Genomic DNA, 18,327 nt, shown 5'->3' on the forward strand with positions numbered 1-18,327 from the left:
TAGAAAGTTGATCATGTCATAAATGCATGATTCCCTGCTGCGAGTTTGGTGTGGAGCCTGGGAACGCGACCATGTCAAGTTGGTTCCGAGGAGCCAGTTAACATGGGCGGGTAGACACAAGGCATCACATCAACACGTACCCTCGCCGAGTAATTTAGTTTTGGCTATATTTAAGATAATTTGTTCCTCTTGCAGTGCGTGTACGATAGCACAGCGGTTTAGGCGGTGGCAAGTGAGCTGTGCTTTATTTCTTTGCGTCACGGGTTCAAATCCCGCTTATAACTGTTCTATTTTTTCATTTTTTTTTAGTGTTTGCTATTTCTTGCAGCCAGTCCAAAATGTAAACGAGACATTTCGTTCAACGTTTTTATTGAGAATTTGAACAGTTTGCAATCAGGCAAGTTCCACGTCGCTTGTGACAAATCTGCAAGATTCAAAGTGTTTATTGTCATGTGTACAAAAGGAAAGCACTTTTCTTCGTACAATGAAATTCTTTCGCGAAACACAAAACTGCGCAACTCGCTTTACCCTAACAGTCGTAACTCGAGACGGGGAGCAAGATAACATGGGAGCAAGTTGACATGTAACACCGGCTGGGAGAAAAGAAAAAAAGCGAGTGCGTGCGTTGATAAGCTTATAAACGTTGGCGGTTTGTGTGTGCGCGGCCGTTAAACATGCTGCGGTGAGGGGTTGTAGTCACTGTCTATTGCTCATGTGCGGTTCACTGTGATTGCCTCCCGACAGGCCTACCTGTATGTCAATCAAGCGATGGGCTGGATTCTAGCATACAGCATTTTTCTTTTTTTTTTAAACGTCATGCGATCGATCAGTAGTAGCTTGGCGATCGACTGGTCGATCGCGATCGACGTATTGAGCACCCCTGTTCTACATGATCCAAAGTACTCTTGTGAACAAAGATGCAATAATTACAACTTTAGCACTTGCAAATCCAAAATTATCAATCCTAACACCAGAGGAATGGGAGGGAATAAAGCAGGCCTGTGACATTTTGAAGCCCTTCGAAGAAGTCACTCGGGAATTATGCGGCCAGAGGTATGTCTCATGCCGTTATGTTTTGTAGGTCCTTGTTGTTTTGTCTTTTTTGTCGTATTGTCACTTCCTGTTTTATTTTGATAAGTAACTCTCCTCTCGTTTCAGTTCGTGGGTCCTTCCTCTGTGCGTCAGTCTGCTTGCCTTCCTTAATCCTAATTGTCTGCACCTGTGCCCTTACCCTTCTCTGTGTATTTAGTCAGAGTCTTCCCCTTGTCTTGTGCCAGTGCGTCTTGTCCCGTCCAGAGCACCAGCGATCGTCAGTTAAAGAGTCCTTTTTGAGAACCTAGTTATTGAAGAAACCTTTGTCATCAAGCCTAAGCTCTGTGTATTTCAGTTTTTGTTTTTTGCCACCTCGTTTTCCCTCTTTTGTTTTTTTGCTGACTCCAGCCTGTTAGAATAAATTCCTTTTTTGTTGTCACTCTGCATCCGAGTCCTCTCCTTGATCCAAGTTTGACAGCTATTTTATGAAATCAATTTATGTCATTATGTAGACTAATTAAACCATATATAAGTGCTATAATAATTATATCTCTGCTGACCAGTTATTATTTTTATTTTCAAAGTGGAAAACCTCTGGACGCTCCATCAATTGCCGGCGGCGCTCACGGCCAAAGTGGTGGCCTTAAAAACCATGACGAAATATACAAGATGGGTCCTAAAAGAGGATGGCACGGTGGAGGCTGGGGCCTCCCACTATGACACAGTGGTGGCCTTCTGTGATGGCCACCATCTGTGCAAATTTGTTCTGTTTGAGAATTTCATCTCTGTCGGAAGTACTTTTCGCTTTATTAATTTTGGCCGGGGAAGAGAAGAAGGGGTCCTCTTCTCCCGGCACAACACCACCATTTACTTGGCTGGAGGGATGGAGGTGACGCCAGATTTGGAGGTGAAGGGGACAGCTCTGCTGTACCCTCCAAGCATTGACAAAGCCTTGAAGGACATCCGCCATGTCCTGTTTACGACAGACGGCATTGTCTCTACTGTAAAATCAATCTCTCTCTTTTCGCTACCTCTCTTTCATGAAGTATTGATGTTTATTAATCTCTTTCTGTTTTAGATCCGCCCCATCAAGATGGTGCTGACACGTGGGGTTTCGGTCCTATTGGGCATCTTTTGTTTAAAAAAAGTAAACAATTTCTCCCTCTAACATTGTGTGCGTGTGTGTGTGTCTAAATATAGATATATCACACACACTCACATTTCACTTGAGTAAGGTCGCTTAGGGCAGTGGTCCCCAACCTCTTTTGCACCACGGACCCGTTACGTGTCAGAAATATAAGGACCCCTGCCTTAGGGCATCAAGGCCTGATCCCTTCCAAGCTTTAGATAGCTCACTCCTCTAATATCACCCGTGCAGTTTGCATACAATCATGTATATTAGAGGAGGGAGACGTCTAAACATGCAAGACACTGGTTTTGTAGGACAGAAATTTGACACCAGTTTCTTGAGTATGTCTCTAGCTTTGTTGCCTTAGTAATTGTAGTCTAGATCTACATTTCAACAGCTAGTACTAATTTGACATTTTCATTATAGGATCAAAGGGAAATAAAGGTGGTCAGGTGGCGAGAGACCAACCTTTTCCAGGTAACAGTCGGACAGCGGCTGTCCATGACGCACCTGAAGACATCCTGTTCCGGTGGTGTGGAGCTCCACTCCACAGAAAATACTGTGATAAAGGTACCAAAAGCAAGCAGTTTTTTCCTATGTGTATAAACAAAGGTATTCTAAATTGAATCAATACTGTTATTTACTTGGGATGCACTGCTATCAGTGGCTCATCATCATCAAGGCTGAAGTCAGATTCTGTTTTAGGAGTTTTCTCAAAATCTGGATCATCAACTTTATAAGATTTTGTCTCAGATACAGCCCTATCAGGAAGACATACAATTTCACTTGCTTCCTTAACTGTATAAAATCATTGTGGTTGACATTATGGTCATTAAATTAATCAAACTGTTTTAGGTTTTAATTTATCGATCGATCGATCAATCCATCTTATCTATCTATCTATCTATCTATCTATCTATCTATCTATCTATCTATCTATCTATCTATCTATCTATCTATCTATCTATCTATCTATCTGTCTGTCTGTCTGTCTGTCTGTCTGTCTGTCTGACCTACCTACCTACTTACTTACCCATCCATCCATCCATCCATCCATCCATCCATCCATCCATCCATCCATCCATCCATCCATCCATCCATCCATCCATCCATCCATCCATCCATCCATCATGTTTTCTCGTGGTGTTTTAAACACTTAATAAATTATCATGACACTTCTTTACGCAGAAACTGGAAGAAGAGGCGTTTCATGTTGTGGCCTTTAAAATAAAAAGAGAGCAAGTGGAGCTCATGGACGCCACAAATGCCACCAAAAGGGTTCCATTGACTACGTGAAACCAAAGATTCCCCGACGGCCCTAATTTTCCCCCAGAGGGGGTTTTTGTGGTAATTTTGTTTTATTTTTTGTTCTATTGTTTGTATTTCTTGTTACTTGTTTATTGTTCTGTTTAAAATGTTCTATTATTAAAGTTTAAAGTTAAATGCACAAAATAGTCATTGTTTAAATTTTTTTCATTGAATTAAATTAATTTAATCTAAATTATGATAATATATTTCACCACTTAGTTGTCCGTGTATAAATTGTGTGTTGCGTCATTATATTAAATGTATTAGTTCTAGTAATTAGTTATGTATTAGTATCAATGTCGTGACCCAAAGAACGAGATCCAGGGTACAAGCAGCTGAAATGAGTATACTCCGCAGGGTGTCCGGGCTCTCCCTTAGAGATAAGGTGAGAAGCTCGGTCATCCGGGAGAGACTCGGAGTAGAGCCGCTGCTCCTCCACGTTGAGAGGAGCCAGATGAGGTGGCTCGGGCATCTCATCAGGATGCTTCCTGGACGCCTCCCTGGGGAGACACCGGGGACGACCCAGGACGCGCTGGAGAGACTATGTCTCTCAGCTGGTCTGGGAACGCCTTGGGATCCCCGGGATGAGCTGGATGAAGTGGCTGGGGAGAGGGAAGTCTGGGAACCCTCCTAAAGCTGATGCCCCCGTGACCCGATCCTGGATAAGCGGAAGAAGACGGATGGATGGATGGATGGATGGATGGATGGATGGATGGATGGAAGGATGGATGGATGGATGGATGGATGGATGGATGGATGGATGGATGGATGGATGGATGGATGGATGGATGGATGGATGGATGGATGGATGGGGCCCCCGTGCTCAACGTGATGCTGGCGGAGATTTTGTCGCCAACACGCACCACCTGAGGCCTCTGACAGAGGAAGTCCAGTAGCCAGTTGCAGAGGGAGGTACTGAGGCCCAGCTCGTCGAGTTTGCAGATGAGTCGTTGCGGCACAATGGTGTTGAAGGCAGAGCTGAAGTCCACAAACAGCAACCTCACATATGAGTCCTTTCTCTCCAGGTGGGTGAGGGCCGAGTGGAGGGCAGAGCAGATGGCATCCTCAGAGGACCGCTTGGCACGGTACGCAAACTGGAAAGGGTCAATGGTGGGGGGGAGAACGGACTTGATGTGCTCCATGACCAGCCGCTCAAAGCACTTCATGGGCGTCAGTGCCACAGGGCGGTAGTCATTGAAGCAGGACGGTGCAGGTTTCTTCGGCACAGGAACGATGGTGGCAGCCTTGAAACACGAGGGGACGATGGCCTGCTGCAGGGAAACGTTAAAGATGTCCGTGAAGACACCCGACAGCTCCCCAGCTCAGTCCTTCAGCGCTCGACCCGGGATGTTGCCTTACGGGTGTCAATTTATTCGGCCGTATTTAGTTTTTCTTTCATGCGTTGGCTTGATAACCACATAAGCTACAACAAAACCAGAAAAAGTAACTCGGTCTTTCCTAAATGTGCTAAATGTGCAACATGTTGGGTGATAAGCAGTACATTCCCTATCTGTTGATTCTGTCGCTCAGCACCTGGTAGATGTTGAAAATTATTACCAGCAAAGTCATCCGCGTATTTAGGTGACCCAGTTTATTAAATTTCTATTGCAAATAAGTTCCCTAGCTGTTGATTCTGTCGTTCAACACTGACACCTAGTGGATGCATAAACTAATTACCAGCGAAGTCATCCGTGGATTTAGGTGACCCGGTTTATTAAATTATTGCAAATACATTCCCTATCTGTTGATTGTGTCGCTCAGCACTGACACCTCGTGGATGTTGAAAATCATTACCAGCAACGTCATCCGCCGATTTACGTGACCCAGTTTTTTATTTTGTTTATAGCAAATACAGTCGCTAAAGTATTGTTTCAATGTGTAGTATATGAAAGGGGTCCCCAACCCCCCGACGATTTTTAATCGACGATCAATTCATTCTGGTCAAGACGCTCGTCCCGGTCACGTGACATGTTTTCCCAGTCGAGCCCGCAAAAATAAGTAAGAATTTATTTGGAAAAATATTTTTAAAAATGGCAATTCTCTCCCAATTACATCCGTCGCCGTCTCCCTTCACACATGACGCTCGTCTCGGTCACGTGACATGTCACCCAAGTCGAGCCCGCGAGGCAAGCAAAAATGACCACGAAACAGAGAAGTTTGGAAAGCTTCTTCGGAAAGGGAAAAAAGCCAATAAGGAGACCGAAGAAGAGGCTACCACTTCTAAGAACAGGAACGCTGCATTTAAAAGAACATTTCTGGAGTCGTACTTAAAATAGGGATTTTTCGCCACTGATGACTCTGACGCGCCAAGCGCACTCGACATGTATGGCGACAGGCTAGCTAACGAGGTGTACCTATTATAATTTTATAGAAAATATTTACAGTGGCGCCCGAGAGTTGGGGGGGGGGGGGGGGGCGTGGGGGGGCCTAACAGAAAATAATTGAGAAGCACTGCCCTAGTGTGGGGAGTACACACAATTGTAGTCACGCAACAACTTATAGCACAATACTTTTCTCAACACTTAAAATGCAATTGCGTTCAGATAATAGTATTAACCGAAAGACTTGTTAACATAACGCATGACGTGAACAGACATGCCAAAATGTTGAACAATGCAGCAGTGGTGGGCGCATCGATCTTAAATATCGATAGTATCAATAGCAACGTTGGTATTGGTATTGATCAATACTTGCGTGATGAGCTCGATACTTTAGTTTCAGTTTATTTTCTCCAAATTCAGTACACCACCCCCGTTAAATCATACTGCTCGCGCAACAACGTTCCTCCTTCACTGTCTGGCGTGTCTGAGCCCCACACTGCTCTCTCATGCTCTATTTGTTAATTCCCCGCCCCCCTCCGCGCGCGCTCTCGTTCAGCAGCGCTGATGACTCTGAGTCGTGGTGGCTGCATGATGGCAGAGAGGAAGAGGAGCTCCAAACGGCTTTTTTACATGTGTAAAAAAAACTACATGTGATATTGGTAGAAAAGAAATCAAGTTTAACAAATTTGTACAAGCACATAAAAAACTTCTTTACTTAAATAAATAAGAAAATAAACAACAGTAAATTGTTAGGTTACGGATTTTAGTTATTGATCTGACTCCAAATTGTGATCAACACTTAACACACAAATTGCTACGTCCTAATCCACACACTGGCGCACCTAACAACTTTGCGAGTTCGTTCTGTCAAAGAGAAGACCAGTAGATCAATCAGACCAAATTTACCAATTGTTTATTCCTGACAAAGCGCACTAATACAGGCCTGGGTCCCGGGTCCCTCACACTAAAACTCGTGCGTTTATGTGACCACCAAAAGACGACACATTCTTCCGGGTTGCCCAGTTTTAAAGAAACACAATATGAATATTAAAGCATGCAAAACATTGTGAGATGATTGGTCGATGGCCATCTCCTCCCCGTCTAGGTGTCGCTGAAATCTGGCGGTTGGGTTTTCCCTGCGAAGCCCGACCACATAGACGTGCTGTTGTTCTCGTTTCTCACCGACCTTGAGGTGTTCTCGTCCGGTACTCCCTGTCTAGGCCTATTCCACAACACTTCGAAGAAAACAAGTTCATGCAGTTTGCCTCCACATTCTTCGCCACCCACCAATCCACACGAGCACTCGAATAATAGATATTACATTAATATGATTATAAGTTTAACACAACCTTAAAAATATGTTTGCAAACTGCCGAAAGCACATTTCCTTTTAGTTCCTAAGTGTCTACTATTGAGGCCACTCAGGTGCCCATATGCTAGTCACTGGCATCCCACAAGTTCCAGCGGTGTGAGCGCCCATTGCTGATCAGACAAAGTCCTCACCACCTTTCTCTTAATTCACCACGACTCGGACATCCCAGATGTGCCTTGCCTTAGACAGCCCTATAATGTTCTAAGGTCACACTATTGGAATCGCTCGGCATCCGTCCTGCTATATCAGCGGCGCCTTCACCTGTTTTTGTATTTTTAATTTTTTCCACAAATCACTTTTACCAAGTTCCACCCAAACACACACTTCTATACAACCACCATTCCTGAACACAGAGCTGAAATTATTAATTTTTGTATTCCACTTTCACTCCACAATATTGCTGAACTGGGAGAGAGAAAAAGAGGTTCCCCCTTACCTTTTGTGCCGATCGGACTGCAATATTGTTGAGCAAGAGCGGAGAAGGAAGAATCCTTTGTGGACCATGCACTTACCCTTCTGAAGAAATCACGTCGGATGGTCACCATTTGTTGGATTTTGTCCACAATTTAGGGAGCGCGTTATCTGCGCCTCACGGCAAAAGCCATTGCCAATCACCTGTTATCCGATTTACTCACAGTGTGCTCGTTTGATTTCTTCAGATTTAGGAAAATGCCAAGACACTGAAGCACAAATTAGACTTACACAGGTTGGTTGAGTTCAATCACAATTCTTGTTCAGACAGCTCTGTTTTCAGGAAAGTACAATACAGCGCTGGGCCCTTCAAGAGCGGAAAGTCTCCATTCAGAAAAGGCAACGTTCAAGGTTCTTTGGTTAGCTTATATCAGTTGCACATGCCAGTGTGGGCCGAGTTGATGAGTCTTTGGGGTGGGGCAAGTTTGCCATGGGAGTGGGTGCTGGTTATGAGCGATTCGGTGTGTGTGGGGGCTGTTGACTTTCATCCCGTATTTCGGCCTTGGCGATCATATTTGGCCGAGTCCTTGGCTGGCTCCCTCTGGCACCTGCTGGTTTTATCTCCACGTGACCTTCCTGTGAACATTCTTCTCCAATCTTGGACATACACTGTCGTACCTCATTCTTTCAATTTTGTCATTTTGTACGAAATTATGTTAGCTTTTGGCTGTGACATCATTAATCTATTGCTGTTCTTTTGATACTTCATGTCTTTGCTTATTCATAGTTTAACCATGGTTCCGACCGTATCTTTTCTTTGTTAGGCAAAATATTTCCCTCTGCGCAGAGCGTTCAGTAGTAATCAAAAACTGGCGTCTAGCATTAGTCAAAACATAAGATACAATCAAGTACTGAATGGTCAAGACGACTCTGGCCGTGTCCATAATTAAGAGAAAAAACATCAGGCATGCATTACACAGTTCCTTAAGGGTCATTAAGCTATTTAGGCAATATATCAAAAGTCATTTGTTATTTCAAAGTGCTCAGAAATGTATATCAGATCATAAAGTTATAAAAACCTTTCTCATTACCATTTATCAAAAATGTCTAGTTATGTCTTCTTTATTGATTTGGTGTGTAGGTATAATTATAAGCTTAAAGTGTTTCTTTTATTGATTTAATATGTGAATATACTTTTCTGCTTATGTACTTTATTCAATGAGGTTTGAGCATATCTGTTTTTGTAGCTAGGTAGGATTTTTTGTATTTCAACACCATTCCTTCAGTACAATCTGCGTCGACATTTTGACACCAAACACGGAGCTAAGTACGCTAAAGCTAGCCTTCAAGAAAAGCAACAAATTGCCCAAGAATTAAAAGGCAAACTGCGGTCGCAGCAGAGTTTGTTCACGAAATAACACAGACAAAAACGAGGCCATGGTGAAAGCTAGCTTCATTGTGGCCGAAGAAATCGCCCACGCTTTCAAGTCTTTTTCAGAGGGAGCGTTTTTGAAGCAGTGCATGCTGAAGGTCTGTGAGCAGGTGCGTCCCGACCAGTTACAGACTATTAAAAATGTCAGTTCATCAAGAAACACCATCGCCGACTGAGTGAAGGAACGAACAGAAAATCTTACAACACAGCTGGACTGTAAGGGATCGGACAGTACAGCCAAGTGCGTAGCGACAGACTTTATTGTGGAAGGGATGATGGGGGTGGCTGGCGCTGGGGTGGCTGGCGCTGGAGCGGCGATCTGGCTGGGGTGGACAAGCAGTTCTGTGGATTCGAATTTGTAAGTCAGATTCTCAGGGACAGATGAGGGAAGCATCACGGGACAGACTGACACTCGGGTCTGCGCTGGCCGCGCTGATATAGTGCTGTCCATGAACCCATGGCAGGTGACGGCGATTCCACTGACAGGGGGGCGTGGTCCTGTCGCAGGTGGCACCAGCACGTGACAGAACCCCCCCACAAGGGACGGCTCCCGACTTCCCTAGGAACCAAAAACAACAAAAAAAGGAAGGCAATACCACGGGCGACCAGGTGGGGGGTCAGCACACCGCTGAAACGTCCGACACCTCGCCAGACGCAGGATCGACGGACGCGGGAGCAGAAGACCCCAGTACCGGCAGACCTCCCCGGACCTTCAGCCCTGGTCCCCTCGTCCCTCCTCGGGCGCCCGCGCCGAGGACCCGGTTGGTCCGGATGACAGCGATGGAACTCCGTAATGAGCGAACGGTCGAGTATCCAGCGGCTCGGAACCCAGGAGCGGTGCGCGTCGTCATAACCCTCCCAATCCACGAGGTATTGGAGGCCACGACCGCGCCGCCGCGATCGGAGCAGGGAGCGGACAGCGTAAGCCAGACCCCCATCGACGAGCTGGGGCGGCGGCGGCGGAACGGGCGCCGGCGCCAACGCGCTCTCATGGATGGGCCGCACACGGGACACGTGGAACGTGGGGTGAACCTTCATGGAATCTGGAAGGAGAAGACGGACTGCGGCCGGGCCAATCACCTTCTGAATAGGGAACGGTCCAACAAAGCGGGGCGCCAGTTTGCGGGATCCCGCTCGCAGTGGCAAATCCCACGTCGAGAGCCACACACGCTGCCCCACTCTGTACTCCGGAGCCGGCGTCCGGTGCTTATTCGCCTGGGGGGGGCGTAGCCTGAAACAGAGCGGAGAAGAGTGACCCGGCCCCTCGCCCAAGCACAATGACAACGGCGGACACAATCCTGGGCCGACGGGCACGCCGCACCACGCTCCTGGTGGGCCAACAAGGGTGGCTGGTACCCGAAGACGCAGTGGAAAGGCGAACGTCCCGTGGCCGAGCTGGGGAGGGAATTGTGAGCATACTCTACCCAGAGAAGCTGTTGGACCCACCCGCGTTCGTCCTCGGCGGCCATGCATACAAAGTGGTTTGCTGATATCACCCTCTGGCCACCACAAAAACCTAAGGAAGTCTCTGTCCTTTTCTTCAACATGCACTTGATAAAACATTGCCTCAATGTCTGCCATAACTGCTATTTGTTCTTGGAGGATGTACAGTCAAACACCAATCTCAGCTTGAGCTTTTGTTTACGGTAAACACCACGATGTGGGATGTACCACACATGCCCATCCATTCTGTGAAGCTGCTGAGGTGGAACTTTTTCTGCATAATCTTTTTTGAGAATGTCCTCCATAAAGGAGGTGTATTCTTCTGCATATGTTCTATTCTTCTTGAACCTTTTCACAAGGTGCAGTGTGCGTTCTTTTACCACATGATAGTTATCAGGCATGACCTTGGCTTTATCCCTGAAAGGCAGTGGTAGATGATAATGGCCATCTTTAAGGAATGCTGAGCTGGATGCAATCTCCATGAAACGTTAATCCTCAACTGCCATCTAATTTTTCTCCTCATACATGTTTTCAGAGAAATCCTGGTTATATTGTCTTATGAGTAACTCAACAACAGATATTCTATTACTTGACACTGCAATGGGCCCAGATTCTGCAACACTGTCAACATTGAGTGGTCCAGTTACCACCCATCCTAGTCAGGTATGAACTGCATAGGGTCCGTTGTCATGACTGTTTATTATGTTCCACGGCTCCATTGCTTGAGGAACATCAATTCCAATTAGGAGGTCAATATCCGCCTCGTTCTCCTTTAACTGGATGCCACTGAGATATGGCCATCTCTTCAGGTCAGCTTGTGTCATAATGTTTTCCTTTGAGACAGGGATATTACTTTGTGTGTAAACGTTTGGCAGGTCGAGATATGTGCAGCCCTCCAAGTCCCCCACCTCCAGTCGTCTGACCTCATAGGTCCCTGCCGGCCTTTCCTGCCCCATTGTTCGCAAAAGTATTTCTGTTTTGCGTCCTTTTGCATTTAGCTGGTTCATTAATTTTTCTGTGCAAAATGTTGCTGCGCTGCCGGGATCAAGGAAGGCATAGGTTTGAATATACCTGTCCCCTTTTGTCACCTTAACCCTGACAGGAAGAATTGCCAGTGCTGGCTCTCTCCCGGCCCCGGTTGCATTGCCTGCTGAAACAAGAGCGCTGCTTATGGGGGTCTCTTCTGTCTCAGCAGTGGCCATTGTTGTTTGATTAGTCTGTTTGGGAATTATTGCATTGTTAATATGGAGAACAGTAGGATGCTTCATTTGACAGACATAGCACATTAATCTCCTTTTACAATTTTTGCTTGAATGACCTTTCAACAGGCAACCAAAACAATGTCCATGACTTCTTAGGAATTCAACCTTGTTTTCATGTGCCTCTGCTTTGAAAAATGAGCAATCAATCAGAGCATGTCTCCCTTTGCAGAATCCACAGGAAGAGATGTTAGAACTGGGTGAGGTTTGAGGGGTTACTGGTGGACGAGCTGATTGCCTTACAGTGTTTCCTGTTTGTGTGTTCACTGCCACTGAAGTAGCAAAACTGCTGTTTTTACCTTTGATTGATTTTGGTTGGAATCTCGGAATGGGCCTTTTTGTGGGGTTTTGGTCTTGAATGTCTCCAAATAAGGGATCCAAAGGCATCTTAGCATGATTTTCCACAAAATCCACAAGGTAATGGAATCTGATTCTACTTCCAGTTCTCTGCTGTGTCTCATAGGCTGTGGCCCGCCATTTTTCCCTGAGCTTGTAGGGCAGTTTGGATGCGATTAATCTTAGATTTGTTGGGATCTCAAGTTCCTCTAAATACTGTAAGTCTTGCATTCCATTACAGCATCCTCTTAAATACATTGCATATGCGTGCATCATTTTCCCATCCTCAGCTTTAATCGCTCTCCAATTCAAAGCTTTCTCCAGGTAAGCAGCAGAAATCTTTACTTCATTCCCAAAGTTCTCTTTTAACAGGTCTCTTGCTTCCTTATAGCCCCTGCCTCCTCCCTTGTGCAAACAGCTGCGAACCAGATCTCTAGGCAAACCAGAAGTGAACTGTTCGAGATACTAGTCTGTTTTGATCATTTTTAGTTTTGTCTTCAATTAAGTGTTCAAATGCATGAATAAACGACTGATATGCCAATGGATAACCATCAAAAACATGTGTTTCTTTCACAGGTAATTTAGATACATTTTGCTGTGAGACAATGAGTTCTGCTATATCATTTTGTCTTTGAATAACTACATCCAAATTACCAGGGGTAGCATTAACACCCTTGCTTGAGTAGCCATAACACTACCTGTTTGTTTGTCTCTATATGTCTTTGTGTCTCTGTCTCCTAAACTGACTGAATTTTTTTTATGATTTTTGGGGCCTTTTTATAAACTAGTAATACACAGGTGTGAAAAATAAATGTAACTATCTCCCCAACCTAGCAATCTAACGAGACACCTGGTAGCATTTTTAATATTTTTAATTAGCCCCTGTGAATTCCCCTCTCAGAATACCTGAAGCAGTGGGGCAAACAAACTTGATCATTCAAACTAAGTGTGTGAAGGGAAAATGGTTGTTCCCTTTTCTGCAAGGAATTGCGTATTTTGTATAGATCCCCTCCACCAAACAACAACCTGGGATTATTTGATATGAAGTATGCACATATTATATTTCGCAGATGAATTGTCAAATATTTGTAGAGTGTGTGGGGCGGAAGATTTGGAAGAAGTAGTCGATTGGGTATGACCTGACAACGTCCAGATGAGCTTTACACTTTGTTAGAATGTATATTCTCCTTTTGTGCCCCACAAATAGAGTGCTCCTTTTGCTGCATGTGGTACCATTCAAAATGTGTGGGTGAACCAAATGTGGAGAAGGATTACTGTTGCCCTTTGTGTATTTGGCCTTTTTTTTCTTTTTTTTTTTCTTTTTATTGAAAGTTACGTATTGCCTTCCTCACCAAGCTACTTAAATAAAGATGTTTACCTGATCTGTTAAGTTGTATTCCATTCGGAGTTCTCCATCATGAGCAATTGGTCAAGGGAGACAGCTTCCTCGTGCGAGTCTAATTTATGTTGTATTGTATTACATTATGTTTGTGTTACACAAGTAAAATTCACCTTTATTGACTTTTCAGTTGTTTGTCTCTAATTATTCATCACATTTTAACGGTCCTTACACTACTATTTCAAAATCCATGCAATGACATCATCCCTGACATGGTGGTGCAAACAAACTTGAACATTGGGCGAGCGTGTGTTCAAATGCCTCTAAAGACTTTTGAATGTCAACATTGTGCAAAGAGTGCTCTGATATTAAACTTAGCAGAACAGTAAATCATCCTTGGTTGGGGGGGCTGTGCAAGTGTACCATCTTTTCAGCGGTAAACCTTTGTATATCACACCGCTCACCCACCACGCGTCGCATCGCATGACAGACAACCATTTGTGAAATTCTGTTCTCTCCACATTCCTATTAATACACAAAGCCGATCAATATAACACCGCTGCTTTAGTGCTTGAACCCATTCCTTATGTGTCTAGAAAGTTGATCATGTCATAAATGCATGATTCCCTGCTGCGAGTTTGGTGTGGAGCCTGGGAACGCGACCATGTCAAGTTGGTTCCGAGGAGCCAGTTAACATGGGCGGGTAGACACAAGGCATCACATCAACACGTACCCTCGCCGAGTAATTTAGTTTTGGCTATATTTAAGATAATTTGTTCCTGTTGCAGTGCGTGTACGATACCACAGCGGTTCAGGCGGTGGCAAGTGAGCTGTGCTTTATTTCTTTGCGTCACGGGTTCAAATCCCGCTTATAACTGTTCTACTTTTTCATTTTTTTTAGTGTTTGCTATTTCTTGCAGCCAGTCCAAAATGTAAACGAGACATTTCGTTCAACGTTTTTATTGAGAATTTGAACAGTTTTGCAATCAGGCAAGTTCCACGTCCCTTGTGACAAATCTGCAAGATTCAAAGTGTTTATTGTCATGTGTACAAAAGGAAAGCACTTTTCTTCGTACAATGAAATTCTTTCGCGAAACACAAAACTGCGCAACTCGCTTTACCCTAACAGTCGTAACTCAAGACGGGGAGCAAGATAACATGGGAGCAAGTTGACATGTAACACCGGCTGGGAGAAAAGAAAAAAAGCGAGTGCGTGCGTTGATAAGCTTATAAACGTTGGCGGTTTGTGTGTGCGCGGCCGTTAAACATGCTGCGGTGAGGGGTTGTAGTCACTGTCTATTGCTCATGTGCGGTTCACTGTGATTGCCTCCCGACAGGCCTACCTGTATGTCAATCAAGCGATGGGCTGGATTCTAGCATACAGCATTTTTCTTTTTTTTTTAAACGTCATGCGATCGATCAGTAGTAGCTTGGCAATCGACTGGTCGATCGCGATCGACGTATTGAGCACCCCTGTTCTACATGATCCAAAGTACTCTTGTGAACAAAGATGCAATAATTACAACTTTAGCACTTGCAAATCCAAAATTATCAATCCTAACACCAGAGGAATGGGAGGGAATAAAGCAGGCCTGTGACATTTTGAAGCCCTTCGAAGAAGTCACTCGGGAATTATGCGGCCAGAGGTATGTCTCATGCCGTTATGTTTTGTAGGTCCTTGTTGTTTTGTCTTTTTTGTCGTATTGTCACTTCCTGTTTTATTTTGATAAGTAACTCTCCTCTCGTTTCAGTTCGTGGGTCCTTCCTCTGTGCGTCAGTCTGCTTGCCTTCCTTAATCCTAATTGTCTGCACCTGTGCCCTTACCCTTCTCTGTGTATTTAGTCAGAGTCTTCCCCTTGTCTTGTGCCAGTGCGTCTTGTCCCGTCCAGAGCACCAGCGATCGTCAGTTAAAGAGTCCTTTTTGAGAACCTAGTTATTGAAGAAACCTTTGTCATCAAGCCTAAGCTCTGTGTATTTCAGTTTTTGTTTTTTGCCACCTCGTTTTCCCTCTTTTGTTTTTTTGCTGACTCCAGCCTGTTAGAATAAATTCCTTTTTTGTTGTCACTCTGCATCCGAGTCCTCTCCTTGATCCAAGTTTGACAGCTATTTTATGAAATCAATTTATGTCATTATGTAGACTAATTAAACCATATATAAGTGCTATAATAATTATATCTCTGCTGACCAGTTATGTATTATTTTTATTTTCAAAGTGGAAAACCTCTGGACGCTCCATCAATTGCCGGCGGCGCTCACGGCCAAAGTGGTGGCCTTAAAAACCATGACGAAATATACAAGATGGGTCCTAAAAGAGGATGGCACGGTGGAGGCTGGGGCCTCCCACTATGACACAGTGGTGGCCTTCTGTGATGGCCACCATCTGTGCAAATTTGTTCTGTTTGAGAATTTCATCTCTGTCGGAAGTACTTTTCGCTTTATTAATTTTGGCCGGGGAAGAGAAGAAGGGGTCCTCTTCTCCCGGCACAACACCACCATTTACTTGGCTGGAGGGATGGAGGTGACGCCAGATTTGGAGGTGAAGGGGACAGCTCTGCTGTACCCTCCAAGCATTGACAAAGCCTTGAAGGACATCCGCCATGTCCTGTTTACGACAGACGGCATTGTCTCTACTGTAAAATCAATCTCTCTCTTTTCGCTACCTCTCTTTCATGAAGTATTGATGTTTATTAATCTCTTTCTGTTTTAGATCCGCCCCATCAAGATGGTGCTGACACGTGGGGTTTCGGTCCTATTGGGCATCTTTTGTTTAAAAAAAGTAAACAATTTCTCCCTCTAACATTGTGTGCGTGTGTGTGTGTCTAAATATAGATATATCACACACACTCACATTTCACTTGAGTAAGGTCGCTTAGGGCAGTGGTCCCCAACCTCTTTTGCACCACGGACCCGTTACGTGTCAGAAATATAAGGACCCCTGCCTTAGGGCATCAAGGCCTGATCCCTTCCAAGCTTTAGATAGCTCACTCCTCTAATATCACCCGTGCAGTTTGCATACAATCATGTATATTAGAGGAGGGAGACGTCTAAACATGCAAGACACTGGTTTTGTAGGACAGAAATTTGACACCAGTTTCTTGAGTATGTCTCTAGCTTTGTTGCCTTAGTAATTGTAGTCTAGATCTACATTTCAACAGCTAGTACTAATTTGACATTTTCATTATAGGATCAAAGGGAAATAAAGGTGGTCAGGTGGCGAGAGACCAACCTTTTCCAGGTAACAGTCGGACAGCGGCTGTCCATGACGCACCTGAAGACATCCTGTTCCGGTGGTGTGGAGCTCCACTCCACAGAAAATACTGTGATAAAGGTACCAAAAGCAAGCAGTTTTTTCCTATGTGTATAAACAAAGGTATTCTAAATTGAATCAATACTGTTATTTACTTGGGATGCACTGCTATCAGTGGCTCATCATCATCAAGGCTGAAGTCAGATTCTGTTTTAGGAGTTTTCTCAAAATCTGGATCATCAACTTTATAAGATTTTGTCTCAGATACAGCCCTATCAGGAAGACATACAATTTCACTTGCTTCCTTAACTGTATAAAATCATTGTGGTTGACATTATGGTCATTAAATTAATCAAACTGTTTTAGGTTTTAATTTATCGATCGATCGATCAATCCATCTTATCTATCTATCTATCTATCTATCTATCTATCTATCTATCTATCTATCTATCTATCTATCTATCTATCTATCTATCTATCTATCTGTCTGTCTGTCTGTCTGTCTGTCTGTCTGTCTGACCTACCTACCTACTTACTTACCCATCCATCCATCCATCCATCCATCCATCCATCCATCCATCCATCCATCCATCCATCCATCCATCCATCCATCCATCCATCCATCCATCCATCCATCATGTTTTCTCGTGGTGTTTTAAACACTTAATAAATTATCATGACACTTCTTTACGCAGAAACTGGAAGAAGAGGCGTTTCATGTTGTGGCCTTTAAAATAAAAAGAGAGCAAGTGGAGCTCATGGACGCCACAAATGCCACCAAAAGGGTTCCATTGACTACGTGAAACCAAAGATTCCCCGACGGCCCTAATTTTCCCCCAGAGGGGGTTTTTGTGGTAATTTTGTTTTATTTTTTGTTCTATTGTTTGTATTTCTTGTTACTTGTTTATTGTTCTGTTTAAAATGTTCTATTATTAAAGTTTAAAGTTAAATGCACAAAATAGTCATTGTTTAAATTTTTTTCATTGAATTAAATTAATTTAATCTAAATTATGATAATATATTTCACCACTTAGTTGTCCGTGTATAAATTGTGTGTTGCGTCATTATATTAAATGTATTAGTTCTAGTAATTAGTTATGTATTAGTATCAATGTCGTGACCCAAAGAACGAGATCCAGGGTACAAGCAGCTGAAATGAGTATACTCCGCAGGGTGTCCGGGCTCTCCCTTAGAGATAAGGTGAGAAGCTCGGTCATCCGGGAGAGACTCGGAGTAGAGCCGCTGCTCCTCCACGTTGAGAGGAGCCAGATGAGGTGGCTCGGGCATCTCATCAGGATGCTTCCTGGACGCCTCCCTGGGGAGACACCGGGGACGACCCAGGACGCGCTGGAGAGACTATGTCTCTCAGCTGGTCTGGGAACGCCTTGGGATCCCCGGGATGAGCTGGATGAAGTGGCTGGGGAGAGGGAAGTCTGGGAACCCTCCTAAAGCTGATGCCCCCGTGACCCGATCCTGGATAAGCGGAAGAAGACGGATGGATGGATGGATGGATGGATGGATGGATGGATGGATGGATGGAAGGATGGATGGATGGATGGATGGATGGATGGATGGATGGATGGATGGATGGATGGATGGATGGATGGATGGATGGATGGATGGATGGATGGGGCCCCCGTGCTCAACGTGATGCTGGCGGAGATTTTGTCGCCAACACGCACCACCTGAGGCCTCTGA

The 18,327-nt window shown here is 44.5% G+C and overlaps 2 long non-coding RNA genes across 3 annotated transcripts; both read left to right on the top strand.

The window, feature by feature from the left end:
* Nucleotides 1-240: 240 nt before the first annotated feature.
* Nucleotides 241-3,613, top strand: LOC125980773 (uncharacterized). 2 transcript variants are annotated; one of them, XR_011088124.1, is made up of 4 exons: nt 241-1,053; nt 1,617-2,179; nt 2,588-2,731; nt 3,350-3,613. It is a non-coding gene; the product is annotated as an uncharacterized lncRNA (long non-coding RNA). The 2 variants fall into 2 exon arrangements; XR_011088123.1 differs by having other exon boundaries at nt 241-2,179.
* Nucleotides 3,614-14,410: 10,797 nt separating this feature from the next.
* On the top strand, nt 14,411-17,588 carry LOC137840936 (uncharacterized). Its single transcript, XR_011088113.1, has 4 exons — nt 14,411-15,028; nt 15,596-16,158; nt 16,567-16,710; nt 17,325-17,588. It is a non-coding gene; the product is annotated as an uncharacterized lncRNA (long non-coding RNA).
* Nucleotides 17,589-18,327: the final 739 nt, after the last annotated feature.

The sequence above is a fragment of the Syngnathus scovelli genome, chromosome 14 (assembly GCF_024217435.2).
Source record: "Syngnathus scovelli strain Florida chromosome 14, RoL_Ssco_1.2, whole genome shotgun sequence".
In the NCBI taxonomy this organism is placed as follows: domain Eukaryota; kingdom Metazoa; phylum Chordata; class Actinopteri; order Syngnathiformes; family Syngnathidae; genus Syngnathus; species Syngnathus scovelli.